Source organism: Pristiophorus japonicus, chromosome 1, assembly GCF_044704955.1.
Source record: "Pristiophorus japonicus isolate sPriJap1 chromosome 1, sPriJap1.hap1, whole genome shotgun sequence".
Taxonomy (NCBI): Eukaryota; Metazoa; Chordata; class Chondrichthyes; family Pristiophoridae; genus Pristiophorus; species Pristiophorus japonicus.
The window spans coordinates 242,482,345-242,509,359 of NC_091977.1; the positions used below are offsets into that span (position 1 = coordinate 242,482,345).

Here is a 27,015-nt window from a genome sequence, read left to right on the forward strand (position 1 = left end):
TGCAATGTCCAATGGTGCAATCATTAACGTGATGCTATTTCATCACCAATTGTGATCGATACTACACGTACTACTAAATTATTTCTTATCATAATGTGGGCTTTTGAAAGAAAGAACCTAGACTGATAGGAAAATAAGAATTGGCTCTGTCTGCTGGTGATACAGGTCAACAGGATGTAAATTCCGGTTATTTCAGTTCAGCGTCGAATAGACTGTTCTTAATTCTGTCTCTGATTGTCAATCTCACAGAAAGGCCACAAAATGTCTAGTATGACAATTGGAAATTGGTGAACTGGTGCAAAAGGGAACACTCAGCTGAGGTTGGGGCTGTGGCACATTGTTGCGATACAGTAAAATGATCGCTTTAATTCTACGTCTAACTCGGTAGTGCTTGGTCCAGGACTTCTCAATGTTTATGGTGGGTGTCCCATTCCTCGGTACAAAGTTCACACAAAAAGAATCAAACAAGAAAATGCATGCTCAGTAAAATAAGTTCTGCTCCCACAGAGGCTTATTTGATAGATATCAGGCTGTTAGATGTGTAATATATGCGCCTGTGAGTATGCTCACAGGTTTGTAGAGCTGTTGCAGTTACATCCGGGCCAGGGTGTCCCTGGAGATGGAGCACGCGGCGTCCACCGGTACACTCGTGGCCTTCCGCGAGTTGTGGGCGCGGAAGGGACTGGAGTGCATCATCACCCTGGCAACCAAATTCTGAGTTGATTTAATGTGCAAAATTTAATTTGTTTATTGTGTTGGTTTTAGTACCCCCCCCCCCCACCACACCCACAGCTTTAGCCAGTGGGTACTTGTATAATTTGCGTTCTTTGTACCCCACAAAAAAAAACAAGGGGGCACTTGAAAAGTTTTTGGAGTGTGCCCCCCCTTCTTTAATCACGGAGCACTTGATTTATCAGTTTACAACAAAATAGTTGTAGAGCTGTTGCAGTTACATCCAAGCCAGGTTGTCCCTGGAGATGGAGCACGCGGTGTCCACCTATACGCTCGCGGCCTTCCGCGAGAGGTGGGCGCTGGAGGGATTGTAGTGCATCATCACCCCCGGCAACCAAATTTTAATTTGAACCACGTGTCTAAAGTTTAATTTGTTTCATTTTGTCGGTTTTAGTGCCCCCCCCCTTTTCGCCAGGGGGCACTTGTATAATTTGTGTTTTTGGTGCCCTCAAAAAAAAACAAAGAACAAGGGGGCGCTTGATTGAAAGTTTTTGGAGTGTGACTCCCCCTTTAACCAGGGGGCACTTGTTTACAGATACAACAAATATTGTTGTAGAGCTGTTGCGGTTACATCCGAGCCAGGGTGATGGAGCACACGGTGTCCACCGGTATGCTCGCGGCCTTCTGCGAGAGGTGAGCGCCGGAGGGACTGGAGTGCATCATCACTCCCAGCAACCAAATTTTAATTTGTTTTAAGTTACTGTCCAAAGTTTAATTTGTTTACTTGTGTTGGTTTTAGTGCCCCCCCCCATTTTAATCAGCGGGCACTTGTATTAATGTTTCAACTTTAAAATAGTTGTAGAGCTGTTGCATTGTGAGTGGCTTAGCTAGTCACGTGATGTTCACAAGACTCAATAAAACCCCAGTCAGTTGAGTCTAGGTCATCCACAATGTGGTATGCAGTTGTGAGCCTGGTGGATGAACTGGTAATGTGTAGTGTGATTGTTAAACCTGTGTTAATAAACCAACTAGTTCTTAATAGCAATGTGTTGCTATGAATGTTTAAGCAAGGACCCATGAAGCAAATAGATTACTGGATGGTACTGAATCATGCATCTCAGGGAGGTGCCAAAATTAGTTCCTGGTCTGTGCTGAGTCGAACGATTTGTACTAAAAAAAAATTGCAAAAGCTCCTGCTGCAACAGAAGTGCTGCCGAACATCCAGGAAAGCTTCCTTGGTCACACAAAAGACTCTTACTGGGAACTCTCCTTTGCCTGAAACTGGGGTTGCCATCTCTTGGTTGAACGTATTCCAGGAAGTTTCATCACTGACCTCCTACCAACAAACGCTCCTCCCCCCATGCTCCTGCCATTGGCCACCCAACACCGTCTGCACACACCAATTGGAAAGCAAACAGACTCTTCAGTAGCCAATTGCTCTATTCTTGACTGTTAAACAGCCTTTCTCCCTCCCATCTCCACTATTTCATAAGTAAAAACAAAACTGTTCAAAGAGAACGATAAAGAAACATAATTTTTTTTAAGGCTCCAATGATTTTTTTCCCTTGTTGTTTGCAGCAGTAAAGAGATTCATCTTTAATTCCTCGAGACTCTAGGACCATCCTGGAGGGTTGGCAACCCAACCTGGAATGCAAGCCCTTGTCCAATGTTGTGACACTGTCCTTGTAACCTGTATTAGAAGTCTGCATCCCCATGGTTGCTATTTTTCCCCTGATAAGATTGCTACAGTTCATGTTTCCCCTGGCTGTGGAGTCGAGAATAAGGGGTCACAGTCTCAGAATAAGGGTCGCCCATTTAGGACTGAGATGGGAAGAAATGTCTTCACTCAGAGGCTGGTGAATCTTTGGAATTCACTACCCCAGACAGCTGTGGAAGTTCAGTTTTGAGTATATTCAAGACCGAGATCGATAGATTTTTGGATATTAAGGGAATCAAGGGATATGGGGAAAGTCAAGGCAAGTGTAGTTAAGGTAGATCAGCCATGATCTCATTGAATGGCGGTGCAAACTAGAGGGGTCATATGGCTCCTATTTCTTATTTTAATGTGTGGAAAATTGCAGTTGGAGGCTTCTTTCGGCCGAACCCCTTCGACCGAATTTCTTTTAAAGAAAATACATCCCGGTGGAAAGTAGAATTTGGGCGGAGTCCTTCAGTTGCTGTGCAGCATATGGGAACATGTCTTCCAGATAGACCACCAATGGAGATCTAGTATTCTCATTGATAATAATGGGAACTCGGTTTGTATGAGCTCCCATTACTAGCAATGAGAATAACCCCAAAAAACAAAAAACACATCACAATAAATTAAAAAAAAACACCTCACATGTTTAAAATTAATTGAAATTTAATGTAATTAATTGTATTAGAAAATAATGATTTTTTTTAATGTGTTTCAATAGGATTAGAAATAAGCTTACCTTAATGGACAGGGTTTTTAATATAAAAAATATTGATTACATTAAATTTTCCTATGTTTTAAAACTCCTACACTGGTAAAAGTAGGCTATACGCCTGCTTTTACCAGGCGTAAGAGTTTGAAGGACATTTGCTGGGTAATCTCTGCCCTGCAGATGTCCTTCCTGCAGGAATACGTGTGACCTGTCATCGCAAAAGCTGGTTATCGGTGCATGCACATCGCGCGCCGAGAACCGGCATTTGTGAAGCCTCTTCGGTTGCGTACGATCTGCGCATGCACCCGGCAAGGACGCAATTTTCATCCCTTTATGTTCAGGGACATGCTCCTGTGCTTTGTTTGCTGGCTAGACCTGAGTATGCCCCTAACTATTGTATCGGGCTGCAATGATTGAACAACAACATTTTTTATGGCTTTTCACATTGTGTGTCCTGCAGCCTTAGCAACAGACACTTTTGGTTTATTTTTGTCATGAAATCTCTTGTGTCCAATCTATATTAAAAGATGACTTTTTAAATCTGTAATAAGTTAATCTGCACTTTTGAAACAGCTACTGTCGCTGCTGGTTTTTGTCAGAAATAATCTCATCGAGCTACTTTGTTTCTGCCCGATCTTTAATAACAACTTCTTTATTGCATTGTAACACACAAGTCGGCTAAATCATGCAATTAGCTATTAATTCTTCATAGTGTGCAACCAAGATAAATTTCTTCACATCCTTGCCCTAACATTAAAATATTTAAAGGATTTAACACATTTTATTAGGCGAAATTAAAAGCCAGTGACAATACTTATAAGGGCACTCAGTATAAGGCTTTACCAGCTTCGCTTGTGGGTCACTTTTGTAATGTTATTTTTGGGGCTGGAAGGAGGCTGAGATGTGACAGTCCACTGTGGCTGTTTTAAAATTCTCATCCTTGTTTTCAAATCCCTGCATGGCCTCATCCCTCCCATCTCTGTAATCTCCTCCAGCCGACAACCAGCCGAGATCTCTGGGCTCCTCCAATTTGTGACCTCTTTATTTTATTTTAATTGCCTCATTATTGGCAGTTGTGCCTTCAGCTGTCTGGACCCTAAACTCTGGAATTCCCTCCCTAAACCATTATGCCTCTCTACCTCTCTCTCCTCCTTTCATCATCATAGGCAGTTCCTCGGAATCAAGGAAGACTTGCTTCCACTCTTAAAATGAGTCCTTCGGTGGCTGAACAGTCCAATACGAGAGCCACAGTCCCTGTCACAGGTGGGACAGATAGTCGTTGAGGGTAAGGGAGGGTGAGACAGATTTGCCGCATGCTCTTTCCGCTGTCTGCACTTGATTTCTGCATGGTCTTGGAGATGAGACTCGAGGTGCTCAGCGCCCTCCCGGATGCACTTCCTCCACTTCGGGCAGTCTTTGGTCAGGGACTCTCAGGTGTCGGTGGGGGGTTGCACTTTATCAGGGCGGCTTTGAGGGTGTCCATGTAACTTTTCCTCTGCCCACCTTTGGCTTGTTTGCCGTGAAGGAGTTCTGAGTAGAGCGCTTGCTTTGGGACCATGTGGCCTGCCCAGCGGAGCTGATTGAGTGTGGTCAGTGCTTCAATGCTGGGGATGTTGGCCTGGTCGAGGACGCTAATGTTGGTGCGTCTGTCCTCCAAGTCGCTGGAGAAATACCACCAATGATGTCTCCTCCTTTAAGACGCTTCTTAAAAACGACTTCTTTGACCAAGCTTTTGGTTATCTGTCCGAATAACTCCTTAAGTGGCTAGGTGCCAATTTTTTGTTTGATAAAGTTCCTGTGATGTGCCTAGAGATGTTTTACTATGTTAAAGGCATTATATAAATGCAAGTTGTTGTATTGGATGGGCTCATTACTGAGAAAACAATCAGGATGTGAATGGAAAGAACATGAGCTTGAATTCCTCTTCACACTATCTGTGGAATTGGTGTTTCAAAGGCACAGTGAAGAGAAAAAAATGAGACAGAGACCTAATGTCAGCTCTCCACCCCCACCCTGCTGCCCTAAGCCATGTAAATGGACACACAACTGGAGTAGGTGTGGCCTTGTGATGGTATTTTAATGAGGTGGGATATGGTATTCCTACCCCAATAACTTGCTTTATGTAAGATCAATCATTATCTCGAGGCCATTAGGATGTGCTAATGTTGGAGATTAGTCAGGACAATGGGAGTGGCAGAATAGCAGACAGGTTGGCTACATTCCTTATAAGGTGCTAGTTTCAGGAATTGGCCAGAACAATGGAATCCTCCAAGCAGTATCACATTAACTGTCTAGGATTGTCTGGGTCATCCTGTTCCTTTTGTAATGTTAAGGCAGGATTTCAGGTTAATCTGATTAACAGTTAAAACAGTTGAAGAGGTCTATTATGTCAGGTCTGGAGGTTTGGTAAGGTTTGCTTCAATAGGACTCACATTAAGGGGGAGGGTATTTAATGATGGGTGGAAGGTTTTAGAACGGGTGACAAAGTACAGGTAGCAGCCTTTTTGTAGGGAGAGCTCATGGGATGGTCGAAAGTCCAACATGTGGAGGCCAAGATTGATCACCTTGGGTCTGCAGAAACCAGGTTGTCTGAGTCTATTGTATAACTATAATAGTTATTATGCTATTGGTGTCTGAGTAATAAACTTACTTTGGACTATACGCTCGAGCCTGAATCACGAGGAATCATTTAATTGAGTTTAAGAGGGTTGGGTTTGCCTGGGGACCCCTCCATTCTGGAAGGTGTACAGGGCTGCAGTGGGAGGGGGTGCCCACCCACAGGACAATTGGAAAACTTGGTGGGGCCATCTGGCTGCTGTACTCAGACAGTACTCTCATCTCATCAGCAGCAGGACTCTCAGGGCCACAGCTATACTCATGTTTTTAGGCACACAACTGAGCCTGTGGGCAGGCCAACATCTAGAGTCCCCCCAGGATGCTTCTTCCTGCCAGGCACTCTGCAGGCACCATAGAGGAAAAGCTGCCCAAATATCTCCTGTTAACGAACCAGCTGTGGATTAAACTTATGGTGCATATGGGGGAAGTTTTAACCCCGAAAAACAGATGGGTTGGGGTGGGCGGGGAGGTTAATACGTTAAACATGCAAATCTCGACTCCAACCCGCCCACTTCCGGATTTACTGGACATTCCCAGGAGGCGGTTTGGCACTTTAGATATTATAAATGAGCCTGGAAGCCTCGGATTTAACCTGCTGTGCAGGTTTAACTGCAGCCGGCCCGGTGTTCCTGGGCCTCGGGACTCCCGGCAGCTGCAGTAAAGTGAGGACAACCTCAGGGAGCAATCCTTCTGACTGCGCGTCCCCAGGATCAGACAACCCCCGAGATCAGTCCGCCCCTGGGGTCAGGGTTCGGAAACCCTCGCTGGGTTAGTAATAGGACCCGTCAGTTCAGTGATCAGACCTCCCTGTGGTCGGGGAACAGAATCCCCCTGGGCTCGGGGTTTGCACCTACGTGGGGCTGTAGCCTCTTCTCCAGTGTTCCCCGTCCACCTGTCAATCAAGTGCACTTCCAGGCGGGGAACTTTGCCGCGATGTCACACGAACGGCATGGATTAAAACTCCACAGAATTCACGCACTCTACACGCCGCCCCCCACCACCCCACCCATCACCCCTGAAAAAGATAAGTCTTGGCTGTAACTGGGTTTTTAATGGCATACTAAGTCATAATTACTGCTGAAGAACCTCTCTTGCCCTGAAAAATTAATTTTATATTTGTGGAATGTCAAATTTTTCCATGATGGATAAAAAGTCCTTATTGTTTTTAATATAATAAAAACTAAATGTTTTAAATTTGTTTATGATATTGCAACTTCTACCTTAACCCATGTGTATGTCCCAATCTTTATTAAAAAGTGAAGGATAATTAGTATATTTCACTTCCGGGTTTGCTGTCTGTGAAAGTTCTTCAATGTTGCTGGATGTTGGAGATCCCCTAGAGTTGGTGTCAGAATCAAACTAACATCGGGAAAGCTGAAATTCACGCCATTGAGATCGCTTCACCACAGACAGCAAAATCCGGTCGATTAAATTATTAAGAGAAAACATACCAGATGGATCATAATGGTTTTGGTCTTGCAGTTTACAACCATTATCTGAAACCTTTGATGAGACTAATCATATAAACTTACAGCACAGAAGGAGGCCATTTAGCCCGTCATGTCTGTGCCAGCTCTTTGAAAGAGTAGTTGTGCTTAGTTCCACACCCCTGCTTTTTGTCTGTAACTTTGCAAGTTCCTCATACTCAATACCTGCCCAACTCATTCTTAAAATTATTTATGGAATCAGTTTTCACCACCTTTTCAGGTAGAATGTTCCAGATCCTGTCAACTCTCTGAGTGAAAACATTTCTCTCCATCTTCCCTCTAGATCTTTTGCCAATGTTTTTAAATCTATCACCTCTGGTTATTGACCCACTCATCAGAGGGAATAGTTGTAACCAATAATTCCATTGCTCGCTCTCTATCTCAACTCTATTTCTCTCTCTCACACCCTCACCTACATTACAACAGTGACTACAATTCTAAAAGTACTTCATTGGCTGTAAAGCACTTTGGGACATCCAGTGGTTGTGAAGAGCGCTATATAAATGCAAGTCTTTCTTTTTTCTTTCTTTCAATTACTTGCTTCTTTATATTTCTCTCCTCTGTACCTGGAGAGCAGTATGAAAATTCTTAATTCTTACGAGGGAGTATTCATGAGCTAAAATTAAATGAAAATAATTAACTTGCTAATAGGATTATTTTTTATTACAGTTCTTCAAATTCTGGAAACAAATATTCTGTCGCAAGTCTTTTAAGTATCTTATGGTGCAGCCATCAATAAAGTGCCAAATCAATATACTCTTCAGTGCGGACTGTATTTCTTTTGAAGTGGTATAGCATATAATACAAAACAGCTTTTAATTTTCTCTGCAGGGTTTTTTAGTGCACTGGTTAAAGCATTCACAAAAACTGTTGGCTCTATTATACCACGGTCATTAAAGGTTAAAGACTACATTAAAATAGTGCAGGTAGGAATTTAACACAACACATTAAACTCTGTGTTAAAAGTGGTGAACAACAACAACTTACATTTGTACAGTGCCATTAACATAGTAAAACCTCCCAAGGTGCTTCACAGGAGCTTTTTCAGAAAACATTCGACACCGTGTCACGTAAGGAGATATTAGGAAGGGTGTCCGACAGCTCGGTCAAAGAGATAGGTTTTATGGAGCGTCTTAAAGGAGGAGAGGTAGAGATGCAGAGAGGTTTAGGCAGGAATTCCATAGCTCAAGACCTGGGCAGCTGAAGGCATGGCTGCCAGTGATGGGGGGGTGGGGTGAAGGGAATTGGAGATGCGTAAGGGGCCAGTATTGGAATGGCGCAGAGGAGGTTACAGAGATAGTGAGGGGCGAGGCCAAGTAGGTGAATTTCATGTGAAATTAAATCCACATTTGCATATGAATAAACATTCAGTACATTGTTTCCAGACAATTCTCAGAAATGTTTTTGGCATGTCCTTGAAACTTGTCAGTTCTAAATTCATTCTGATTATACAGACATATTAGTCGAAGCCTGTCAAAGCAGAGAGAATCTAAAATTGGAATCTGTTCATTTTATTCCTCATAAACAAGTGGATTATGTTAATAAAATAAATATTCTCTTCTAAGGTTAGTCATGACATTTACTACCATTTATCGTTTATTTTGAGTTCTTTTTAACCTGAATTCCAAGCTTAATCTTCAAGTTGCCTCCTTTCCCAGACCACTCATCAACCAACAGCTTCCGAGACTCTTGACAATCATAAACTAGATATTGCAGGAAAACTAACCATGGGAACTTGCCCTCTGAATTTTCCCTCTTTCTCTGTGAAAAACATCATTTGGTCAGGATTTTGGAAACTTGTCATATGCGGATTTGTGAGCCTGAGGCCACACCCTCCAAAACTACAGCTGAGTACAGTAACGCACTAACCCATAACACTGCCACTATGTCACCTGGAGATAATTAAACAGCTTGGGGATTGTGATTCAGCTTGATTCAAACCACTTAGTCAAGACAAACAGAAAATGTCCCAACTCTCTGTTAAACCCTATTCAAAAAAATAGGGGAATAAACCCAGCAACTATAGGCTAGTCAATCTAATGATTAATGGTGGGGAACTTTTAGAGACAATAATCTGAGACAAAATTGATTGTCACTTGGAAAAATATAGATTAATAAATGACAGGCATCAGAGATTTTTTAAAGGCAAATCATATTTTACAAACTTAATTGAGTTAACGGAAAGGGTTGATGAGGGTAGTACGGTTGATGTTCTGTATATGGACTTTCAAAAGGTGTTGGATAAAGTTTGATAAGCTTCTGTGCTCCCCACACCATCCCCGCCTCTTCATTAATATCAGGGCTAGTGATGCAGGCTGCAGTATGGTTCCATGACAGGCCCTTATTCTTTCACCCAAGAGGCCACTCTTAATTTGTAAATTTGGACATAAGAACATAAGAAATAGGAGCAGCAGTAGGACATTTGGGCCCTCGAGCCTGCTCTGCCATTTAATAAGATCATGGCCGATCTGATCATGGCTCCACTTCTCTGCCCACTCCCCATAACCCTTTATTTCCTTATCTCTCAAAAATCTGTCTATCGCCGCCTTAAATATATTCAATGACCCAGCCTCCACAGCTCTCTGGGGCAGAGAATTCCAGATTTACAACACTCAGAGAAGAAATTCCTCCTCATCTCAGTTTTTAAATGGGCGGCCCCTTATTCTATGTCCCCTAGTTTTAGTTTCCCCTATGTGGAAATATCCTCTCTGCATCCACCTTGTCGAGCCCCCTCATTATCGTACATGTTTCAATAAGATCATCTCTCATTTTTCTGAACTCTAATGTGTTTGGGCCCAAACTACTCAACCTATCTTCATAAGTCAACTCTCTCATCTCTGGAATCAACCGAGTGAACCTTCTCTGAACAGCCTCCAATGCAAATATATCCTTCCTTAAATACGGAGACCAAAACTGTACGCAGAGCTCTCGGTGCGGCCTCACCAATACCCTGCACAGTTGTAGCAAGACTTCTCTGCTTTGATACTCTATCCCCCTTGCAATAAAGGCCAACATTCCATTTGCCTTCCTGATTACTTGCTGTACCTGCATAATAATTTTTTGTGTTTCATGCACAAGGACCCCCAGAATCCTCTGCACCTCAGCACTTTGCAATTTTTATTCATTTAAATTATAATTTGCTTTTCTATTTTTTCTGCCAAAACCTCACATTTTCTCACATTATACTCCATTTGCCAATTTTTTCCCACTGACTTAGCCTGTCTATATCCCTTTGCAGATTTTTTGTGTCCTCCTCACAATTTGCTTTCCTACCCATCTTTGTATCATCAGCAAACTTGGCTACATTACACTCGGTCCCTTCATCCAAATCATTAATATAGACTGTAAATAGTTGAGGCCCCAGCACCGATCCGTGCGACACCCCACTAGTTACTGTTTGCCAATCGGAAAATGAGTCATTTATCCCGACTCTCTGTTTTCTGTTAGTTAGCCAATCCTCTATCCATGCTAATATATCATCCCCAACCCCATGAACTTTTATCGTGTGCAGTAACCTATAATATAGCAAGGCAGTTTTAGCCTCACATTATATACAAGAGGACAAATGACACCAGAATTTGAATTATAGGCTAACCTTTATGTGGCACCTTATCGAATGCCTTCTGGAAATCCACATCCACCGGTTCCCCCTTATCCACCCTGTTCGTTACATCCGCAGAGAACTGCAGCAAATTTGTCAGTGAGGAACAGCAGGCTATTCAGCAATGGCTCCCATTACAGCTATGTCTGATGACCATCAGAGCCAAGTCCGATCTTGTCCTCAAAAACCCTTAGAGAGATGCTTCAGACAGGAGTTGCTGTATAGTAATAAAGATTGTGAGCCTAGTTTGTTTCTTTTCTCTGTCCCTTCTCTGGAGAAGCTGAGGCCAGTTGTGGCAACCACAGCATATTATAAAACAAAATGTAAAATAATGTTTGGAAATCTTAGCTGATTTTGTTTTCCATTTCAACAGTTATCCCAGTCTGGTCATATAAACAACAGCTGTTTGTTACTTTTGCTCTGTATGAATTCGTTTTTTGGGGAGGTTGATATGACCTGGTCCAATTTATGCTGTGGAGCCTATTTTCACCATAAAGAAAGACATTATTTCAAATTCTGGTGCCCTTTGTCCTATTGTATAATATGAGGCTAAAACTGCCTTGCTGTATTATTGTGTAGTAACATCTCAAATGTGTTTGTGAACATTTCTATTGCCTTATGTTAACTAGCAAAACTGTAAATGTTTTAAAAGAAATACCATCCAAAAGGAATCTTCAGGAATGCTGTGGCTCAGTGGGTAGCACTCGTGCCTCCAAGTCAAAAGGTCATGGGTCCAAGTCCCACTCCAAAGACTCAAGCACAAAAATCCTGGCTGACACTCCAGTGCAGTACTGCGTTTTGGATAAGCCACTAAACTGAGGCCCCGCCTGCCCTCTCAATTGGACGTAAAAGATCCCATGGCACTATTTTGGAGAGGAACAGGGGAGTTCTCCCCTGTGTCCTGGCCAATATTTATCCCTCAATCAACATCACAAAAACAGATTATCTAGTCATTGTCATTGCTGTTTGTGGGAGCTTGCTGTGTGCAAATTGGGAGTTCCCTACATTACAACAGTGACTACACTTCAAAAATAAGTACCTCATTGGCTTTAAAGCACTTTGGCATGTCGTGAAAGGTACTATATAAATGCAAGTCTTTCTTTTTTTACTCAGGGTGGTGAGGATGTGAAACTTGTCAGCACGTGGAGTCATTGAAGTGAACAGCATAGATGCATTTAAGGGGAAGCTAGATAAGCACATGAGGGTGAAAAGAATGGAGGGAATGTTGATAGGGCAGGATGAAGTAGGGTGGGAGGAGGCTGGTGTGGAGCATAAACACGGCCATAGACCTGTTGGGCAGAATGGACTATTTCTGTGCTGTTAAATTCTATGGGGCTGAAATTAGTGGACTTACTGTCCGCTGCCGCTGACTTTTCTGGGCGGTCTGCCCTCTGAGCGAGTTTGGTGGAAGCCTCCTGTCGGCGGGGAGAGAAGACTGCTGGGGACCGCCTGCTGACGTCCGCTGGCGTGCAACGCACGTAAAAATCCTCCCGCTCGCCGCGTTGCCAGTTTGGTCCAGGCGGTCCTCCGCTGCAGCAGGGGAAAGGACCGTTACGTGGAGGCAGGTCTAACCTACACGGTAAGTATGAAGACCTGCAAGAAAAGGTTAGTCCACTTTTCTTTATTTTTTTTTGCAGGGCTTCAGGTGGATGGGGTCCCCTGAAGCATTTCTAGTGTTTTTTTTTAAATGTTTTCATTTGATTAGGTCCCCCCTCCCTGAGCCCAACTCAATCCTTGGTCGTACTTTTCCGAGGATTGCATTTGCCGCTGAGAATGGGAGCTACCATCCGCTGCCGTCCAGATTCAGGGTGTAAATCCCATTTTTACAGCCTGGCGGTCTTTCCAAGATTTTTCCATTAAACTTCCACTCAAAGTACCGTCAGGATCTCAGCGGTCCTTTCGACGGTACTTGGGCGGAACTTAGCTTTCACCAATTTCGGGGCCTATGTATTTCTATGAAAGTATTGATAATGTAACTGCACATATTGACCAAAGGAATTCTTCTCCAAAACCAAGGGATTCAGAACACATACCACCAAATGGAATCCATTCATTGCACAGAGGGTTTGAAAGTGATGCTGTGAGCTATACATTTTACTTTGGATAATCTCGTGTCTGGTTGGAGTGCACTTCATTTGGTTGAAGAATGGTACTGATTCCAATGCTTGCATTTCATTTATTTATTTGTTAAATTACAGTAACAGAGCAATGTTGTGGGCAGGGGAAGATGCTTGGCCCATGTAGCTCAGCCTTCCAAACCTCTTGTCAGGTTGTGCATTCTGCTTTCAAAGCTAATAGCTAGAATCTTACTTCCAACAAAAATTATTTTAGACCAAAGCAAAATACTGCAAATGTTTAAAATCTGTAATAAAAACAGAAAATGCTGGAAGCACTCAGCAGGCCAGACAGCTTCTGTGGAGAGAAAAACAGAGGTAATGTTTCAGGTTGGTGAATAAATCAGAGTTCTGACAAAAGGTCTTCGACCTGAAACATTAACTCTGTTTCTCTCTCCACAGAGACTATCTAACCTCCTGAGTTTGCCAGCATTTCCTGTTTTTATTTCAGAAATTAATTTAGTCATTTTTTTAGATCTGCCATGGTTTTCTATTCTTCCACCTGAATTTAGCTTCAATTTCTTAATGTTTTTTGATGATTTTTAATTTCAAGCTGTGCACCCGAGTCCTCAAATCTGCACCGAGCAGAAGATAATTTCCGGCTCTATTTTCTCCATACCGCTTAATATACATCGATCAAATAGCCTCTCATCCTCCTTCTCTCAAGAGAACACAGTCCCAGAATAGACAATAATTCCTTATGACTTGGAGTCACCTGAGTTTAGAAATGCACTTTAGATCTGTAAAGTCCTTACACAATACCACAAATCCACACGAGGCACATTCTATGGACAAGGTCACTCCATGACCTGAACCTTTATTCACAGGACCAAGAAGTGATGACCCTGCGTGGGAGCTCCCTTTATATACCGGGATGACCAGGTGAGGAGTGTCTCCCACAAGTTCACCCCCTGTGGTCAAGGTGTGCATTTCTTACGTATATACAGTATTGCAGTGTTGTTACATAAAGGTTACATACATGACATCACCTCCCCCTCAACATCTTATTGGCATCATAGGTTGAGTGGCTCGGGTGGTCTGCACTCTCTCGTGGAGCGCCGCAGTTGGGGCTCTGGTTATTGAGCCTTGGTATGCGTCTCTGTCACCTGTGGTGATTCCGGCCTGTCTGGGCTGACCACAGGGACTGTGCATGCTGCTGAATGTTCTTGTTGCTCGTTCACTGGCGGTGGTGTGAATACCATCTCATGATCTTCTTCAGGTTCCTCAGTGTCCATGCTGAACCTTTTTTTATTTGGTCCAGATGCTTGCGGCATATCTGCCCATTGTTACGTTTAACCACTATGACCCTATTTCCCTCTTTGTCTTTTTACAGTACTCTCAAGCCATTTGGGCCCCAAAGCGTGATTGAGAACAAATACGGGGTCATCAATTTCTATACATCTCCCCCTTGAATTTCGGTCATGGTACTCATTTTGGGACTGGCGCTTGCCCTCAACAATGTCGGACAGGACTGGATGAATGAGGGACAGCCGAGTTTTGAGTTTTGAGCTCCGCGGGCGGGACCCCCGTGAGCGAGTGCTGCCGGGACCTATAGGCCAGCAGGAGGCGCGATAGGCGGCATTGAAGGGAGGGTCCTTGAATCTGGAGCATGCCTTGTTTTATGATTTGGACCGCACGTTCTGCCTGGCCATTGGAGGCCGGCTTGAACGGTGCTGTCCTGACATGGTTAATGCCATGGGGACATGAACTCCCGGAATTCGTAGCTTGTGAAACATGGGCCTTTATCGCTAACAAGGATGTCCGGCAAGCCGTGGGTCGCAAAGACCGCATGCAGACTCCCCATGGCCTGGTGGGCCAGGGCCATGGGCTGAGCAGGGCCTCCCTGGGGCATAACCTAGCTGGGCACACGTCGTGCATCTGCGAACACAGTGTTCCAGGTCTGAATCAATTCCTGGCCACCACACATGTGACCAGGTAATGGCCTTCATCAACACGATGCCTGGGTGCTTGCTGTGGAGTTCCCTGATGAATGCTTTCCTGCCCCTCTGGGGCATGACTACCCGACTGCCCCATAGGAGGCAGTCAGCTTCGATGGAGAGCTCATCCAGCCGTCTGTGAAACGGTCTGACCTCCTCAGGGCATGCTCCGTGTGCGGGTGCCCAATTCCCAATCAGAACACATTTCTTAATCAAGGATAGGAGGGGATCCCTGTTTGTCAGATTTTCATCTGGCGGGCTGTGATGGGGGAGCATGCGCTGTCAAAGGCATCGACAGCCATGACCATCTCAGCGCTTTGCTCCGCTGCCCCCTCAGTGGTGGCCAGTGGAAGCCTGCTGAGCGCGTCAGCGCAATTTTCAGTGCCGGGCTGGTGCCGGATGGTGTAGTCATATGCAGCGAGCGTGAGAGCCCATCGCTGTATGCGAGCTGACGCATTGGCACTGACAGCCTGGCTGTCTGACAGCAGGGATGTTAACGGCTTGTGGTCCGTTTCTAATTCGAACCTCCTGCCAAAAAGGTACTGATACATCTTTTTCACCCCATAGACACATGCGAGTGCCTCCTTCTCAACCATCCCATATCCCCGTTCAGCTTGAGAGAGCGACCTGGAGGCGTAAGCCACAGGTTGGAGTTGGCCCTCAGCATTGCACTGCGGCAACACGCACCTAACCCCATAGGACGATGCATCACATGTCCGAACCAATTTCCTACAGGGGTTGTACAGGGTCAACAACTTATTTGAACAAGGTAGGTTCCGCACCCGATTGAAAGCCCGTTCCTGACAGTCCCCGCAAAACCAATCGCAACCCTTATGCAGGAGCACGTGTAGCAGCTCCAACAATGTGCTTAAGTTCAGCAGAAAGTTCCTGAAATAGTTCAAGTGCCCCAGAAATGAACGCAACTCCGATGTGTTGCAAGGCCTGGGCGCTCATCGAACCACCTCCATTTTGGATTCGGTAGGCCGAATCGCTCCTGCCCAGAAACTCGACCTCGGGAGCCAAAAACAGACATTTAGACTTCTTGAGTCGCAGGCCTACCCGGTCCAGTCGTCGTAGCACCTCCTCCAGGTTGTGGAGTTGTTCCTCTGTGTCACGACCAGTGTTGAGGATGTCGTCCTGAAATACGATTGTTCCAGTAATGGATTTGAGCAGGCTTTCCATGTTTCTTTGAAAAATCGCAGCCGCTGATCGAATGCCAAACCGACACCTGTTGTAAACAAACAGTCCCTTGTGCGTGGTGATGGTGGTCAGTAGTTTAGATTCGTCAGCCAGTTCTTGGGTCATGTAGGCTAAAGTGAGGTCCAACTTGGTGAACAGCTTGCCGCCTGCCAGCGTGGCAAAAAGGTCCTCCGCTCTCGGGAGCGGGTATTGATCTTTAGGGATACCCGATTGATGGTGGCCTTGGAGTCGCCATAGATCCTGACCGAGCCATCTGCTTTTAGGATGGGAATAATGGAGCTCGCCCAGTCACTGAATTCAACGGGCGAGATGATGCCCTCTCTCAGCAACCGGTCCAACTCGCTCTCAATTTTCTCCCGCATCACATACGGCACAGCTCTGGCTTTGTGGTGCACTGGTCTGGCGTCCGGGGTGATGCGTATCACTACTTTGGTACCTTTGAATGTCCTGACGCCAGGTTGAAATAATGACTCAAATTGCTGTAGGACCTGTGAGCATGAACTTGGCTCTACAGATGACATGGCGTGCACATTCCCCCATTTTCAGTTTATCTCAGCTAACCAGCTCCTCCCCAACAGTGCGGGACCATTGCCCGGGACAATCCAGAGCGGCAGCCGGTTCACCAATCCATTGTGTGTGACCGCCAACATTGCACTGGAATGATTTCTTTGGTGTACGTCCGTAATTGTGTCTCAATGCATTCTAGTTTGGGTCTGCTGGCTTTGAGCGGCCACAGCTTTTCAAATTGTTGAATACTCATGAGTGACTGGCTGGCCCCCGTGTCCAGCTCCATATATACAGGGATGCTGTTTAATAGGATTTTCATCATCATAGATGGCGTTTTGGGATATGAGCTGTGAATGTTTGTCAAATGAACCCGTTGAATTTCAGCATCCATTGATTTGCCCCAAGCGTCATCCTACCTCGCAGACCCCTCATCTGGTTCATCCGCCTCGTATATTAGCCTGGTTACATGCTTTCTGCACATTCTGGCTAAATGGCCACTGAGGTTACAATTTCTGCAGACGAACTGTTGAAACCTGCAAGTCCTGGCAGCATGTCTGCCCCCACACCTCCAGCATGAACTGAGATTCCCATTGTTGTGAACGAAAGAGCTGTTACAAGGCATTGAGCTGTTACAAGGCATTCCTTGCTGATTGCCCCTTTGACTGCTCTTGAGCACCCTGTTAGTGGGTGTCAATGGCCCTATTCCGGGCTGCATTGTCTACTGGAGTGGCGTAAATGTCCGTTCAGCCTGCCATTGTCTCTGTTGGAGGCTTACTTTTGGGTCTATTGCTGCCTGGGTGTGTCGAACTGCCCTTGCCTGCCTGTGGGGCTCTGAGTCGCGTTTATGATATTGACTCACTGATCCATGGAGGCAGAATTGCGCGCGTATATTATCTTGGTTTCCTCCTCCCTCGCCATAAAATTCTGAGCCATCAACGCCGCCACTTCCAAGGTCAAGTCTTTTGGCTCAATTAGCTTTCTGAAAATCCCAGCATGACCGATGCCCTCAACAAAGAAATCCCTTAGCATCTCCCCGCTGCAGGCGTCTGTGAACTTAAAGAGGCTGGCCAAGCGCCGGAGGTCCACAACGAAATCCTGTATGCTCGGTCCTTCCCGACGTCGGTGTGTATAGAATCTGTATCGGGCCATGTGTATGCTGCTCGCCGGTTTGAGGTGCTCACCGATTAGTTTGCTGAGCTCTTCAAAGGTTTTGTCTGCCGGCTTCTCAGGTGCTAGCAGGTCTTTTATGAGCGCGTAAGTCTTAGGTCCACAGCTGGTCAGCAGATGAGCCCTTCGCTTGTCGGCCGCTACATCTCTCAGCCAGTCCTTCATGACAAAACTCTGCTGGAGTCTCTCAATGAAATCGTCCCAGTCCTCACCAACACAGGACCATTCATCTGTGCCGCCGGTGGCCATTCTCATGGGTCGTTGATTCCCGTTTCTCGTCGCCAGTGTAAAGTCCTTACACAATACCACAAATCCACACGAGGCACATTCTATGGACAAGGACACTCCATGACCTGAACCTTTATTCACAGGACCAAGAAGTGATGACCCTGAACCCTTTATATATCTGGATGACCAGGTGAGGAGTGTCTCCCACAAGTTCACCCCCTGTGGTCAAGGTGTGCATTTCTTCCATATATACCGTATTGCAGTGTTGTGACATAAAGGTTATATACATGACAAGATCCCTCCCTCCCCCCCCACCTCCCGTACCCCACCTCTGCCCCCCCCCCCAACCGCCCCCACTCCACCCCAGCCCGCCTTTGGACTCTTTTCAATAAATCTACATCTGTCCTGTAATACAGAGACCAAGGCCTCAATTTTTACAATGATAGTCGGGAAGGGTGTGGGCAATGAACCCAGCAAAGTCAGGGACATGGTGGCCCTGCTGATAAAAGCTAATTTAATGCACCTCACACATGCTGGTCCAGTCACTGTAGTAAGGGCATTTCACCCAGAAGGGAGAGAGAGGGATTTCCATGCCCTTAGTGTTGGAGCATGGCACTGTGAACATTCTTTGATGCTGGACTGTTATCATCAATCCAGTTATGCTGTTATAATCACTAACCCTTGCTAGACGTACCATCTTGCAGTTCAAGGGAACCTTACCACTTAATACCAAATGCCATGCAGTAGATAAGATTGTAGTTTCATCTCGGCTAAAAGTAATTTCTTCTTTCTCTTTCTTTTCATTATCTTATTAATTCCTTTTGGAAGAAGCAGTGCAATCAGCATCACTATTGTTGTTTCTCTGAGTGAATTCGAACCTAAGGGCATCATGTGGAATAAAAGAAGAACTTCAGAGAGATGAAGGAAGCCCTTATCATTACCCAACAGAAAAGTACACTGACAAATGGTTGGTCTTTACCCAATTTGTGTAAAAAAACTATTAGACATCGATTGCTTCCCCAAGCACCTTTGCCGAGCCATAAACCACTGAAGCCGATGAAACTATAAAGAGACTGCCTTACTCTGATAAGCAGTTATTGCCTGGGAAGCACAAGGACGATAAGGTTCCGGAGCTGACGAAGTTTCAGATTTATTTCAACAAAACAAAAAGGTCAGCACAATGAAATGAAAACACAGGAATTGTGGCAATCTAAAATTAAAACAGAAATTCTCAAAATGAACAGCAAATTAGGCCTCAGTTGGAGTATTGTGTTCAATTCTGGGCACCATACTTTAAGAAGGATGCCAAGGTCTTTGAGAGGGTGCAGAAGAGATTTACTAGAGTGGAAACAGAGATGAAGGTCTTCAATTATGTGGACAGGAAAGAAAGAAAATACTTGCATTCATATAGCACTTGTTACGATCTCAGGACATCCCAAAGCACTTTACAGCCAACTACATACTTTCTGAAGTGTTGTCACAAACAGCAATATGACAATGACCAGATAATCTGGTATTAGTGACGTTGATTGAGTGACTGAGGAATGAATATTGGCCAGGACACTGGGATGCCTCCCCTGCTCTTCTTAGAAAAATCCACCTGAGAGAGCAGATGGGGCCTCAGTATAATATCTCATCTGAAAGACAGCATACTCTGACAGTGCAACACACCCTCAGTGCACTGCCTAGATTTATGTGCTCAAGTCCTTTGAATAGGATTTGAACCCACAACCTTTTGACTCAGAGGTGAGAGTGTTACCACTGAGTCATGGCTGAGACAAGTGAAGCTGGGGTTGTTCTCCTTAGAGCAGAGAAGGTTAAGAGGAGATTTGATAGGAGTGTTCAAAATCATGAATGGTTTTGATAGAGCAAATAGGGAATAACTGTTTCCAGTGGCAGAAAGGTCGGTAACCAGAGGACACAGATTTAAGGTGATTGGCAAAAGAACCAGAAGCCACACAAGGAAACATTTTTTTATGCAGAGAATTATTGTGATCTGGAATGCACTGCCTGAAAGGATGGAAGACGATTCAACAGTAACTTTCAAAAGTTAATTGGCTAAATACGTAAAGGGAAAAAAGGGAAAGAGCAGGGGAGAGTGGGACTAATTGGATAGCTCTACCAAAGAGTTGGCACAGGCACACTGGGCCAAATGGCTTCCTTCTGTACTGTATCATTCTATGATGCTAAGATTCTATGATTCTAGTCAGCATCTGAAACAGAAAAGATGTTTGATGTTATGAGTGCGAATATACTAGCTTTAATATATTTCCTTTTAATTGACAGATTGTTCGTGGAAGCTTCACAATTTTGGTGATCCTATTGCCATTGTTAATTAATGAATAGCATTCCCTTTAACAAATAGACCCCAATTAAACAATGGTGATATGTGGCATCTTCCTTGGCAGGTTGAAAGTTCCCTCTCTAAATCATCCTGCTAATTCTTTCTTACTTTTTCATGACACTCGGCTCTTGAGAGTTGATTGGCTGTTTTAATCCAAAGACACTAGCCCAAAACATTTCGATATATTAGATTGTAGCAAGTGTCACCTTTTAATCAGTGCTTTCACTGAACCAGATATTTAAAGGTCACATCTTTGCTGGTTATCAGCACTGAATGAAGAGATGACAATACACTTCACAGATGTTTGATGAAGCAGTCTATAACTTTCCCTGCTGACATTACTTTTGGCTCACATCACATCTCAAAAGTTATTTAAATATCAATAGGATGGAATTTATTGCTGACCTCCTTTGTGTCATAATTAAAAAGAACTGAGAACTGCACGGAAATATACAGCTGATCAGTCAGCATCTGAATGAGAAATATAAGATAGAGTTTTATTGGAACTGGTATGGTCACCAATGGAAACAGTTTTATACAACTGACAGAAACAACAAAGGAAGGGGAGAATAGCAGGCGAAGGTTAAGATCAGATAACAGAAGTCCCTTTAATAGGACTAAGCACAACAAGAATATGGAGGCTTTGTTACCTCCAGACTCGACTATGCCATCTCCTACCCTCCGTAAACTTGAGCTCATCCGAAACTCTGCTGCCCGCACCAAGCTCCATTTACGCATCGTCCCTGTGCTCGCTGACCTACATTGGCTCTCAGTCCAGCAACGGCTTGATTTTAAAATTCTCATCCTTGTGCTCAAATCCCTCCATGGCCTCATCCCTCCTTATCTCTGTAACTTCCTCCAGCCCCACCCCACCCCCCCACCCCACCACCCCCGAGATCTTTGTGTTCCTCCAATTCTGGCCTCTTGCACCTCTGTGATTTTAATCGCTCTACCATTTGCGGCTGTGCCTTCAGCTGTCTAGGCCCTGTTCAAATCTCATGCTGAAGGACAATTTCTGTTGAAATCATGTGATTCAATTGCAGGAACTGATGATTCATTATTATCAACTAAGAAAGTGAAGCAAAAAGTTAAAAAAAAAACATAAATAAAGCCTAGTTCAAAAAGAATTATAATTTTCAAGGTTGTGATGAACGTTATGAATACCTGGAGCTACACTTTCACAGCACCCATTTTTAAAATTCCCCCTATGTAACTCTATGTAATTATGTATGTATATTCAGAAAGCTTTATACATGTAGATGAAATTACTGTAAAATGTTATTGCATTGCACGTTGTGGGGTAAGATCAGTGAGATTGTAGAGACAGTTGTGCATATGGTGGGGACAATGGTCTTTTAATGATTCACATCATGCGATTTGGTTGAACAGGAGGGGCATCGTAAAGGGCCCTACCTACATGGGCTGGAGGTTGGGCAGGATTAGGTCATAAAGCTTTGCAGAGATTTGGGCAGGAAACTGCTGTTAAGTTATCTCCAGTGTGGGTCCGCTTTTCCACCTCTTGAGAATGATTAGGATACTGATGAGGGACATGGGCTCGCATAATGTAAGTTTCTCAGGATGGTCTTTAAGCAGCTGGCTAGTTTATGAGCTCCAGGTGAAGGTATATATCACCTCTTCCAACTGGTATATGTCCTCTAGGTGTTTTTCCCACATACTTAGGGTTGCTAACTCTAATTGGACGTATTTCTAGAATTTGCATCACATGCCCAAAACTGCCCTGACCCCCTACTTCCACCATTGGTCGCCGACATGTCCACCCTTGCGATGCACCACCTTCCCAAGCCAATTGGAAAGCAAGCAGACTTTTGACGAATCTTGACTGACAGTCAAACAGCCTTTTTCCCCTCATTTCTAATATTTTTAAAGAAAATGAAAGGAACACACACTATTTTATTTTAAATGCCCCCAATGATTTTTCTCCCCGGATGTTGTTCGCAGCAGTGTCCTGGAGATGAATTGTTAATTACTGGACTCTCCAGGGCAATCCTGGAGAGTAGGCTATTATGGGAGGTTATACTTGCCACAGTCAGAGTTGCTCTAGCTTGTGTTCTATGCACAGGGCCAGTTGGACAGGCAGGTAGCAAGTCATTGTAAGGCCAGTCTTTATATCCTCCAAGTCCATTACCCAAAACACATAGATTGGAGGGATGATTAGAAGAGGTGGAGGAATACGCCTGCCTGGTGCAGTTCCTTCAGAAATTATCCAGCAGTTTAGGGTGGAGTATGTGTGTGATGCAATGTATACGGTATATGATCTTGAGTTGGTATTGGTATATCTTGCTGCATCTAGCAGTCGTGGGTGTCTTTTGCTGCCATTCCCTCTATTTGTCCTCCATGTTGTTTCTTTTAGTTTTAAATCCATTTAAAAATGCAAAGCTAAGCAAATGCCCTTTGTCTTGGTGCGTATGGAAAGGAAGCAGAAAGATGCATGGAATTAGCTGCTTTAAAATGTGAAACATTAAAATTTCCATATAGTGTTCTATAAACTAGAACAATTTTCACAATACAAACTGAAATGGTGATACTTCAACATTGTTAAGACTGATGCTACACTAGTTTTTTTTATTTGTTTCTGGATGTGGGCATCACTGGCAAGGCTATAATTTATTGCCCATCCTTAATTGCCCTTGCGAAGGTGAGTTGCCTTCTTGAACCACTGCAGTCCGTGTGGTGAAGGTAGTCCCACAGTGCTGTTAGTGAAGGAGTTCAAGGATTTTGACCCAGCGACGATGAAGGAACGGCGATATATTTCCAAGTCAGGATGGTGTGTGACGTAGAGGGCAACTTGAAGGTGGTGGTATTCCTATGCGGAAATAGTTTGACATCCCTTTCATTTCACCTATTTTTCAGGCAACTGGTCTATGCTGGTGTTTATGTTCCACATAAGCCTCCTCCCATGCCTCTTCAGCTAAACCGATCCTGATCAGCACATCCTTCTATTCCTTTCTCCATCCTTTTTTTATCTAGCTTCCCCTTAAATGCATCAGCTACCCCTTAAATACCTTGATGCATGCTGGGGCATAGTTTCATGATGTGGGCAGGGACCCATTTCTTCACTCACCTGGCTATTCTTCATATTTAAGTGAATCTTAACAGTGAGAGTGGCCCCTGGAGTGTACCCACAGCTAAGCCTAACCAAATCCTCAGATATGTTCAATTGCCAACACAGGTTATTCGACAGTGACCAGGATAGGGAACTCTGGCTTATTTTTCTCCTCCTTAGTCCAGTCCCCCAATGAGATCAGCTAATTCAGAACAGAGACTTTCCTGATTTTTATGGGTTAGCACCTCAATGGGTTATCCACTTTTCATTAGGGAGTTGAATGCATTTTCAATTTATTAAAATATATTCAATCTTCAGCTCGTGGGATTTCCCATAATGAAATATCTTTATACGAATGCCTGCTACCAATATGATTTACTATGCAACAGACACAGTAAGACAGCAATGATATCTCACTGAATGGTTTTCAAAACCAATATGTGGCTACTGATTGTTTTTAACACTGATGAAACAATTGATTGGTTCATACCATGTGTGGAACGCTAGCATACAAGTAAATGTGATTCCATTCAGGGCAAAGCTAGCAGCAGGGAGAAAAACTTAGTTGAACAGAATATTGAAGTGCAAAAATATTGCATTCAGATGCGGAATGCATTGCTGCAATATATGTTGACAACCAATATATCGGTTTTCTCCAACGTGCACCATTCGCTTTTAAAAATATATATATTTTCCTCTCGATGAGTTGTTAGGTTGGAATGAATTCTCTTGTAATATAGGCTCTGGGCGATTTTCTAACAACCATCCAGTTATGTTATTTGTGCCCATCCCTATGAGCTGTACTACATGCGACCTTGTAACACAAAGATGGACTAACTTGAGAAGATTTCAACTAACCTTACAGCAGTGGCACCTGCTTGACCAATTCACTACCTCTGCTACGAGGAAGGCAAGTTCCTTTGCTTGTTTTTTTCTTTGGATTGTATAAAGGAATCATCAGCCATGATTTTGTTTCTTATTCACTATCTGCCAGCAGCCATCCATGTAATCTGTCACTGCTCTCAAACATAAATCACACAAAGCACTGTTAAATAAAATGAAAGAGTTATATGCTGGGATGGGTAGTTGATCTATACATTGTAATGACATTCTGAGCATTACAAGCCACATTGGAGAATGTTCAATGAACAGCAACAAAGATCATCCCGGGAGGATGAGTTATGAGCAATGACGCACAAGGCTGCATTTGGTTTTCATTTCAATAACAACCTGCATAATTACAGTTATTGCTCTTCACAAAAGGATTTAATTCAATCAAATGCTTTCAGACATCTTGACACGAGGTATTAAATCAATGCAAGGATCTACTTTTATGAATGAAAGTACGTAGACTCGATATACGAGAACGACATTCCAGCTGACGTGGCTGTCAAGCTACCGGCCAGTCATCTGCCTCATTGGTTAAGTTCTTCCTTCTCCTTTTTAACTGGCACCATCCTCCAAAAACTTGAGCTTGTTCAAAACTTTGCTGCCCGTATCCTAACTCACACCAAGTCCAGTTCACCCATCACCTCTGTGCTCAGTGACGTACATTAATCCCCGGACTGTCAACCCCTCGATTTTAGAATTCTCATCCATGTTTCCAAATCCCTCCATGGCATTGTCCCTCCCTATCTCTGTAATCTCCTCCAGCCCCACAACCCTCCATGATCGCTGCACTCCTCCAATTCTGGCCTCTTGTGCATCCCCAATTTTAATCGTTCCGCCATTGGCAGCCGTCTGGGTCCTAAGCTCTGGAATTCCCTCCCTAAATCTCTCCGCCTCTCTCTGATCTTTCAAATGCACCTTAAAACCTACCTCTTTGTCCAATCTTTTGGTCATCTGCCCTAATAACATTGCTGTGAAGCGCTTGGGGACATTTTACTACATTAAAGGAGCTATATAAATGCAAGTTGTTGTTGTTGATGTTGCTTATTTTCTACTTTTATCGTATTATTGTTATCAGTAAATCTTATTACATGAAAACGTTTCTGTCCAGTTCAATTTTCCTCCCAGTGAAGTTCAACCAAAAAAAATCTACATTATCTAACCAAAAAGTAAAGCTTTGATATAGCCAGGAGAGTTATCCCCAGTTTCCTGGCCAATATTTATCTCTCAATCAACATAGCAAAAACAGATTATCTGGTCATTATCACTTTGCTGTTTGTGGGAGTTTGCTGTGTACAAATTGGCTGCCGCTTTTCCTACATTACAACAGTGACTGCACTTCAAAGGTACTTCACTGGCTGGAAAGCGCTTTGGGAGGTCCGGTGGTTGTGAAAGACGATATATAAATGCAAGTCTTTCTTTTTTCTTTCAGCCCCCATGATAGTCCTTCTACCTGCTTTCCATACAGCACCCAAAAAATAATGAATCACATAAGAAACACGAAACAAAACCAGAAACGTATCGTTAAATGTGGCTCCAATAAACAACATGACTCATCCTGCCAGACCTTTGAACATTCTCGACTCTCGTACCACTTTTCCCCCACTTACTTCACAAAGCCCACGCATACAGCTAATTCCCTGTATTTGGAAGCATCGTATAATGGCTTCAATGGAAACTAACAAAATATGCATGAGCAAGAATTCATTTCCCAGCGAAGAGACTCATCAATCAGTGTTCCCTCCCATGGTCTGGGGTGTTCAGCAGTCTGCTATCATTGGATCTTTGTTTGGGCCATCCACTGCATCAGTGCTCAGCAGTCCACGTGCGAAGATAAAAGGAAAATTTAAAGAATTATGAAAGAGAGAGGGAAAAAAATGCACTAAGGGAAGCTAGGAGCCAATCAGTAAAGCTGAGGGATGAGACATGGGGACTGAGCACAAAGCACGCAAATTAGAAACCAGCAGAAAGCTAGAGAGAGGGAAAGAGATTCAATGAAATCTTGTTGTGTGTTTACAATATGTAGCAACCAGAGGAGAAACCTTGTATAAAAACAGAAAATGCTGGAAATATCAGCAGGTCAGGCAGCATCTGTGGAGAGGAAGCAGAGTTAACGTTTTGGGTCGATGATCCTTCGTCAGAAATCTCGTGCCTGGAACTTGCAAAGAGGAAGTAGCATAGAAATTGATAGTGGTTGTGATATTCACAGCTACAGGTACTGCATTGGCAATTACAAGGGCAGTAATAATCTATTTGAAATAGATGGTGTGGGTCAGTGAGAACTGACCGATTAACTTCAAATCATTTTAGTGAAAGATGTTCTATTAAAGTCATATACATTTGTTGTTTTTCATAATATCATTTGGAAAATGTAATGCCTCACATTCTCCTCCTCCTCATTCTATTTTTAATGCAAAACTGTTCCTAAGCTTATTTTACACTGGTCCATCCCTTAAGTATTGGTTTAATTGGTGGTCTACTTGTGCATTGATGCCAAATGCCTCCAATTAATTAAGTACTAAATATAATCTACTGATAGTCATGCCCAAATCAGATGGTCAAAAACAGTTTTCCATTTTGTGTTAATAACGAAAATCTTCAACCGCACACATGATGTGTATATTTCTGGTGAGTAAATGAAGCACAAGCCAATTATTAGATCCGGTGTTTTGAAGACTGAGGAATTGGTTTGGGTTATAATGTGTGCATCACTTGAGGCGCCTGAGCATTTAAAGTCAAATCAAAGTCATTCTAAAGTGTCTTCAATTCTCCTTACTCT

General features: G+C 43.8%; 1 protein-coding gene across 4 annotated transcripts in view; it reads right to left on the bottom strand.

The window, feature by feature from the left end:
• Positions 1-27,015, bottom strand: part of lingo2 (leucine rich repeat and Ig domain containing 2) — a 903,690-nt gene that overhangs the window by 20,609 nt on the left and 856,066 nt on the right. Inside the window, exon 1 of one of the 4 annotated variants that reach the window (XM_070871050.1) lies at positions 24,207-24,289. The exons of the other annotated variants lie outside the window; for them this stretch is intronic. The gene's annotated coding sequence lies outside the window, so the exon portion shown is untranslated. Of the gene's footprint in view, positions 1-24,206; positions 24,290-27,015 lie in introns of those variants that run through there. 4 annotated transcript variants of the gene reach the window in all.